This window comes from Hyla sarda, unplaced genomic scaffold, assembly GCF_029499605.1.
Source record: "Hyla sarda isolate aHylSar1 unplaced genomic scaffold, aHylSar1.hap1 scaffold_2178, whole genome shotgun sequence".
In the NCBI taxonomy this organism is placed as follows: Eukaryota; Metazoa; Chordata; class Amphibia; order Anura; family Hylidae; genus Hyla; species Hyla sarda.
The window spans coordinates 43,776-49,673 of NW_026608848.1; the positions used below are offsets into that span (position 1 = coordinate 43,776).

Genomic DNA, 5,898 nt, shown 5'->3' on the forward strand with positions numbered 1-5,898 from the left:
TCAATACCACTGACATCACTAGGTGTAAACAACATCTCTCCTTTGCTGTGTATGTGACTATGGAGCTGTTTGGTGATGTCGTCTATTATGGCCTTCATAGAAGCAACAGGAGATTGTTGCATCCATCTAGAACCCTCAGAACTACAGTGCTATGATGTCACTCACTTCCACAGGCCTTGCAGAGTGTAAACAACAACAACCCAGCTTTGTTGTGTATGTAACCATAGGGATTGTGATGTCACCTAGAACCTTCACAGCAGCGACAGCTTTATGAGGAGCATCAGCACTGCTCTGCCTGAGCAGAACCATCACCGCCATAGGTTGTCAAATAACCCGGATTTAACCCACACAGGTAAGTCCAATGGGGTGCAGGCATGTCCTCTATGCTTACAGCTTCCCGTGGGTGTTGGTTTGATACCGTTTGGGGACAGCCAAGGAGGCATCTGCAGGCAACAAAGGTAGGTGTGTGCTTGTGTGTGTGTTTCCTATGCAGATCCTAAGCCCAGTGTCACATGCAAGTAGGAGGAGTAAGAAGGGTTCCTGGCAAATCCGGGTTATGGATTGCATTTAAAAAGGCCCCGTGGGAGTGCAATGGGCCCCTGTCTTGCTGCTTAGCAATAATGGTATGGGTTTAGGTTCTGCTGTGTGTACTGGTGGTTGACTGCCCCCCAGCCCAGAGTGTGCATGGAAAATTGTCTGGCAGCCTCCCTGACAGCAAGCAGTGATAGTGCCCATGAAGGGGACCTTGTTGGGCCCGCCCCTTTCACGGTTATCGCTTCTCGGCCTTTTGGCTAAGATCAAGTGTAGTATCTGTTCTTATCAGTTTAATATCTGATACGTCCCCTATCTGGGGACCATATATTAAATGGATTTTTGAGAACGGGGGCCGATTTCGAAGCTTGCTTCCGTCGCCCTATGCATTGACCCGATATGGCAGTATCTTCGGGTACAGTGCACCACCCCCTTACAGGGTTAAAAAGAAAGATTCCTACTTTCATTGCTACCTGCTTGCTGGCTAGCCAGCTAGCCAGCCCTGTGGGCCTTGCTGCTGCTGCTGCTGCTGCTGCAGCCAAAAAACAAAAGGTGGTGCTGCTGCTGCTTCTGCTGCTTCTGCTTGTGTCTGGCCGCTGTTGGAGCGTCCAGGCACAGGACTTCTGCTGCTGCTGACTAAATGGCCTCCTTAATTGGATCATTTGAGTAGCCAGCACACCTGTGCAGGTAGGGCATGACATGATAGGCAGCTGCCTTGATAGCGGGTGGGTGCTGAATGTTCCTAATTGACAAAATAAGATTAATGCTTATGAAGAAATATAAAATCTCATCCCTTCCCCAATATCGCGCCACACCCCTACCCCTTAATTCCCTGGTTGAACTTGATGGACATATGTCTTTTTTCGACCGTACTAACTATGTAACTATGTAACATAACATGGGGGGGTCTCCTGGCTGTTCACACAGGTGTGTCATTGCTGTACATTGACCATGCATTGCTTCTGTGGTATTGCAAAGGCAAAGACAAATGCTTCCAGCCATCCATTGCACTAATGGATTGGTCATCAGCTGGCTGTCTATGTCCCGCATCAATATAGACCAAAGTACAGAGGGTTAGGCTATGCTATAGTGCACCTACCTGATGCATCAGAAGGTGCGAGGCCCTTGCTAAATTCTGTGCACAGACTTTGAGATCTATGCTTTAGACTGTATCTAAACCTGCTCCAACATGGACTGACATTCTGGCCTACTTTCAGCCGATGCGACTTGTCTGTCGCTGAACAGTCGCTTTTTATGTATTCAGCACCTATGTATAATGTTGTAAAAATGCTCTAGAAGCTAAAGTCGCAGAAATGTCACACATATTTGGCCTGCAACTTTCTGTGCGACAAATTCAGACAGGAAAAATCAGTATAAATCCTTAGAAAATTATCCCCCAGTGTCTCCATCTGCTGGCGGTATTGAATAAGCATTGCTGCACTGATGGGGTATGCATTAGACGAAAAAAAAGAAGAAAAAGAAGAATAATACGCCCAGAAAAGAGGCGAAAAGGAGAAAAACGTAAAAAAACGTGAAAAAAAAGTAAGAGGAAGAGAAGGGAAAAAAAGGTGGAAATGGGTTTAAAAGTGATTTCGGCGGAGAAATATATATATATATATATATATATATATATATATATATATATATATATACGCGCACACACACACATATATATAAACGTATTCTCCGTTGAGATATTGCAGCCGCTGCTGTGTCCAGGCCCAGGAGCCTTAGCACTGTGCTGTGATGTCACTCAATACCACTGACATCACTAGGTGTAAACAACATCTCTCCTTTGCTGTGTATGTGACTATGGAGCTGTTTGGTGATGTCGTCTATTATGGCCTTCATAGAAGCAACAGGAGATTGTTGCATCCATCTAGAACCCTCAGAACTACAGTGCTATGATGTCACTCACTTCCACAGGCCTTGCAGAGTGTAAACAACAACAACCCAGCTTTGTTGTGTATGTAACCATAGGGATTGTGATGTCACCTAGAACCTTCACAGCAGCGACAGCTTTATGAGGAGCATCAGCACTGCTCTGCCTGAGCAGAACCATCACCGCCATAGGTTGTCAAATAACCCGGATTTAACCCACACAGGTAAGTCCAATGGGGTGCAGGCATGTCCTCTATGCTTACAGCTTCCCGTGGGTGTTGGTTTGATACCGTTTGGGGACAGCCAAGGAGGCATCTGCAGGCAACAAAGGTAGGTGTGTGCTTGTGTGTGTGTTTCCTATGCAGATCCTAAGCCCAGTGTCACATGCAAGTAGGAGGAGTAAGAAGGGTTCCTGGCAAATCCGGGTTATGGATTGCATTTAAAAAGGCCCCGTGGGAGTGCAATGGGCCCCTGTCTTGCTGCTTAGCAATAATGGTATGGGTTTAGGTTCTGCTGTGTGTACTGGTGGTTGACTGCCCCCCAGCCCAGAGTGTGCATGGAAAATTGTCTGGCAGCCTCCCTGACAGCAAGCAGTGATAGTGCCCATGAAGGGGACCTTGTTGGGCCCGCCCCTTTCACGGTTATCGCTTCTCGGCCTTTTGGCTAAGATCAAGTGTAGTATCTGTTCTTATCAGTTTAATATCTGATACGTCCCCTATCTGGGGACCATATATTAAATGGATTTTTGAGAACGGGGGCCGATTTCGAAGCTTGCTTCCGTCGCCCTATGCATTGACCCGATATGGCAGTATCTTCGGGTACAGTGCACCACCCCCTTACAGGGTTAAAAAGAAAGATTCCTACTTTCATTGCTACCTGCTTGCTGGCTAGCCAGCTAGCCAGCCCTGTGGGCCTTGCTGCTGCTGCTGCTGCTGCTGCAGCCAAAAAACAAAAGGTGGTGCTGCTGCTGCTTCTGCTGCTTCTGCTTGTGTCTGGCCGCTGTTGGAGCGTCCAGGCACAGGACTTCTGCTGCTGCTGACTAAATGGCCTCCTTAATTGGATCATTTGAGTAGCCAGCACACCTGTGCAGGTAGGGCATGACATGATAGGCAGCTGCCTTGATAGCGGGTGGGTGCTGAATGTTCCTAATTGACAAAATAAGATTAATGCTTATGAAGAAATATAAAATCTCATCCCTTCCCCAATATCGCGCCACACCCCTACCCCTTAATTCCCTGGTTGAACTTGATGGACATATGTCTTTTTTCGACCGTACTAACTATGTAACTATGTAACATAACATGGGGGGGTCTCCTGGCTGTTCACACAGGTGTGTCATTGCTGTACATTGACCATGCATTGCTTCTGTGGTATTGCAAAGGCAAAGACAAATGCTTCCAGCCATCCATTGCACTAATGGATTGGTCATCAGCTGGCTGTCTATGTCCCGCATCAATATAGACCAAAGTACAGAGGGTTAGGCTATGCTATAGTGCACCTACCTGATGCATCAGAAGGTGCGAGGCCCTTGCTAAATTCTGTGCACAGACTTTGAGATCTATGCTTTAGACTGTATCTAAACCTGCTCCAACATGGACTGACATTCTGGCCTACTTTCAGCCGATGCGACTTGTCTGTCGCTGAACAGTCGCTTTTTATGTATTCAGCACCTATGTATAATGTTGTAAAAATGCTCTAGAAGCTAAAGTCGCAGAAATGTCACACATATTTGGCCTGCAACTTTCTGTGCGACAAATTCAGACAGGAAAAATCAGTATAAATCCTTAGAAAATTATCCCCCAGTGTCTCCATCTGCTGGCGGTATTGAATAAGCATTGCTGCACTGATGGGGTATGCATTAGACGAAAAAAAAGAAGAAAAAGAAGAATAATACGCCCAGAAAAGAGGCGAAAAGGAGAAAAACGTAAAAAAACGTGAAAAAAAAGTAAGAGGAAGAGAAGGGAAAAAAAGGTGGAAATGGGTTTAAAAGTGATTTCGGTGGAGAATATATATATATATATATATATATATATATATATATATATATATATACGCGCACACACACACATATATATAAACGTATTCTCCGTTGAGATATTGCAGCCGCTGCTATGTCCAGGCCCAGGAGCCTTAGCACTGTGCTGTGATGTCACTCAATACCACTGACATCACTAGGTGTAAACAACATCTCTCCTTTGCTGTGTATGTGACTATGGAGCTGTTTGGTGATGTCGTCTATTATGGCCTTCATAGAAGCAACAGGAGATTGTTGCATCCATCTAGAACCCTCAGAACTACAGTGCTATGATGTCACTCACTTCCACAGGCCTTGCAGAGTGTAAACAACAACAACCCAGCTTTGTCGTGTATGTAACCATAGGGATTGTGATGTCACCTAGAACCTTCACAGCAGCGACAGCTTTATGAGGAGCATCAGCACTGCTCTGCCTGAGCAGAACCATCACCGCCATAGGTTGTCAAATAACCCGGATTTAACCCACACAGGTAAGTCCAATGGGGTGCAGGCATGTCCTCTATGCTTACAGCTTCCCGTGGGTGTTGGTTTGATACCGTTTGGGGACAGCCAAGGAGGCATCTGCAGGCAACAAAGGTAGGTGTGTGCTTGTGTGTGTGTTTCCTATGCAGATCCTAAGCCCAGTGTCACATGCAAGTAGGAGGAGTAAGAAGGGTTCCTGGCAAATCCGGGTTATGGATTGCATTTAAAAAGGCCCCGTGGGAGTGCAATGGGCCCCTGTCTTGCTGCTTAGCAATAATGGTATGGGTTTAGGTTCTGCTGTGTGTACTGGTGGTTGACTGCCCCCCAGCCCAGAGTGTGCATGGAAAATTGTCTGGCAGCCTCCCTGACAGCAAGCAGTGATAGTGCCCATGAAGGGGACCTTGTTGGGCCCGCCCCTTTCACGGTTATCGCTTCTCGGCCTTTTGGCTAAGATCAAGTGTAGTATCTGTTCTTATCAGTTTAATATCTGATACGTCCCCTATCTGGGGACCATATATTAAATGGATTTTTGAGAACGGGGGCCGATTTCGAAGCTTGCTTCCGTCGCCCTATGCATTGACCCGATATGGCAGTATCTTCGGGTACAGTGCACCACCCCCTTACAGGGTTAAAAAGAAAGATTCCTACTTTCATTGCTACCTGCTTGCTGGCTAGCCAGCTAGCCAGCCCTGTGGGCCTTGCTGCTGCTGCTGCTGCTGCTGCAGCCAAAAAACAAAAGGTGGTGCTGCTGCTGCTTCTGCTGCTTCTGCTTGTGTCTGGCCGCTGTTGGAGCGTCCAGGCACAGGACTTCTGCTGCTGCTGACTAAATGGCCTCCTTAATTGGATCATTTGAGTAGCCAGCACACCTGTGCAGGTAGGGCATGACATGATAGGCAGCTGCCTTGATAGCGGGTGGGTGCTGAATGTTCCTAATTGACAAAATAAGATTAATGCTTATGAAGAAATATAAAATCTCATCCCTTCCCCAA

At 46.7% G+C, this 5,898-nt stretch overlaps 3 non-coding genes across 3 annotated transcripts; all 3 read left to right on the top strand.

Moving 5' to 3' along the window:
* Positions 1–771: 771 nt before the first annotated feature.
* On the top strand, positions 772–962 carry LOC130319859 (U2 spliceosomal RNA). The gene has a single exon (XR_008865915.1). It is a non-coding gene; the product is annotated as a U2 spliceosomal RNA (small nuclear RNA).
* Positions 963–3,055: 2,093 nt separating this feature from the next.
* Positions 3,056–3,246, top strand: LOC130319861 (U2 spliceosomal RNA). Its single transcript, XR_008865916.1, has one exon. It is a non-coding gene; the product is annotated as a U2 spliceosomal RNA (small nuclear RNA).
* Positions 3,247–5,336: 2,090 nt separating this feature from the next.
* Positions 5,337–5,527, top strand: LOC130319862 (U2 spliceosomal RNA). Its single transcript, XR_008865917.1, has one exon. It is a non-coding gene; the product is annotated as a U2 spliceosomal RNA (small nuclear RNA).
* Positions 5,528–5,898: the final 371 nt, after the last annotated feature.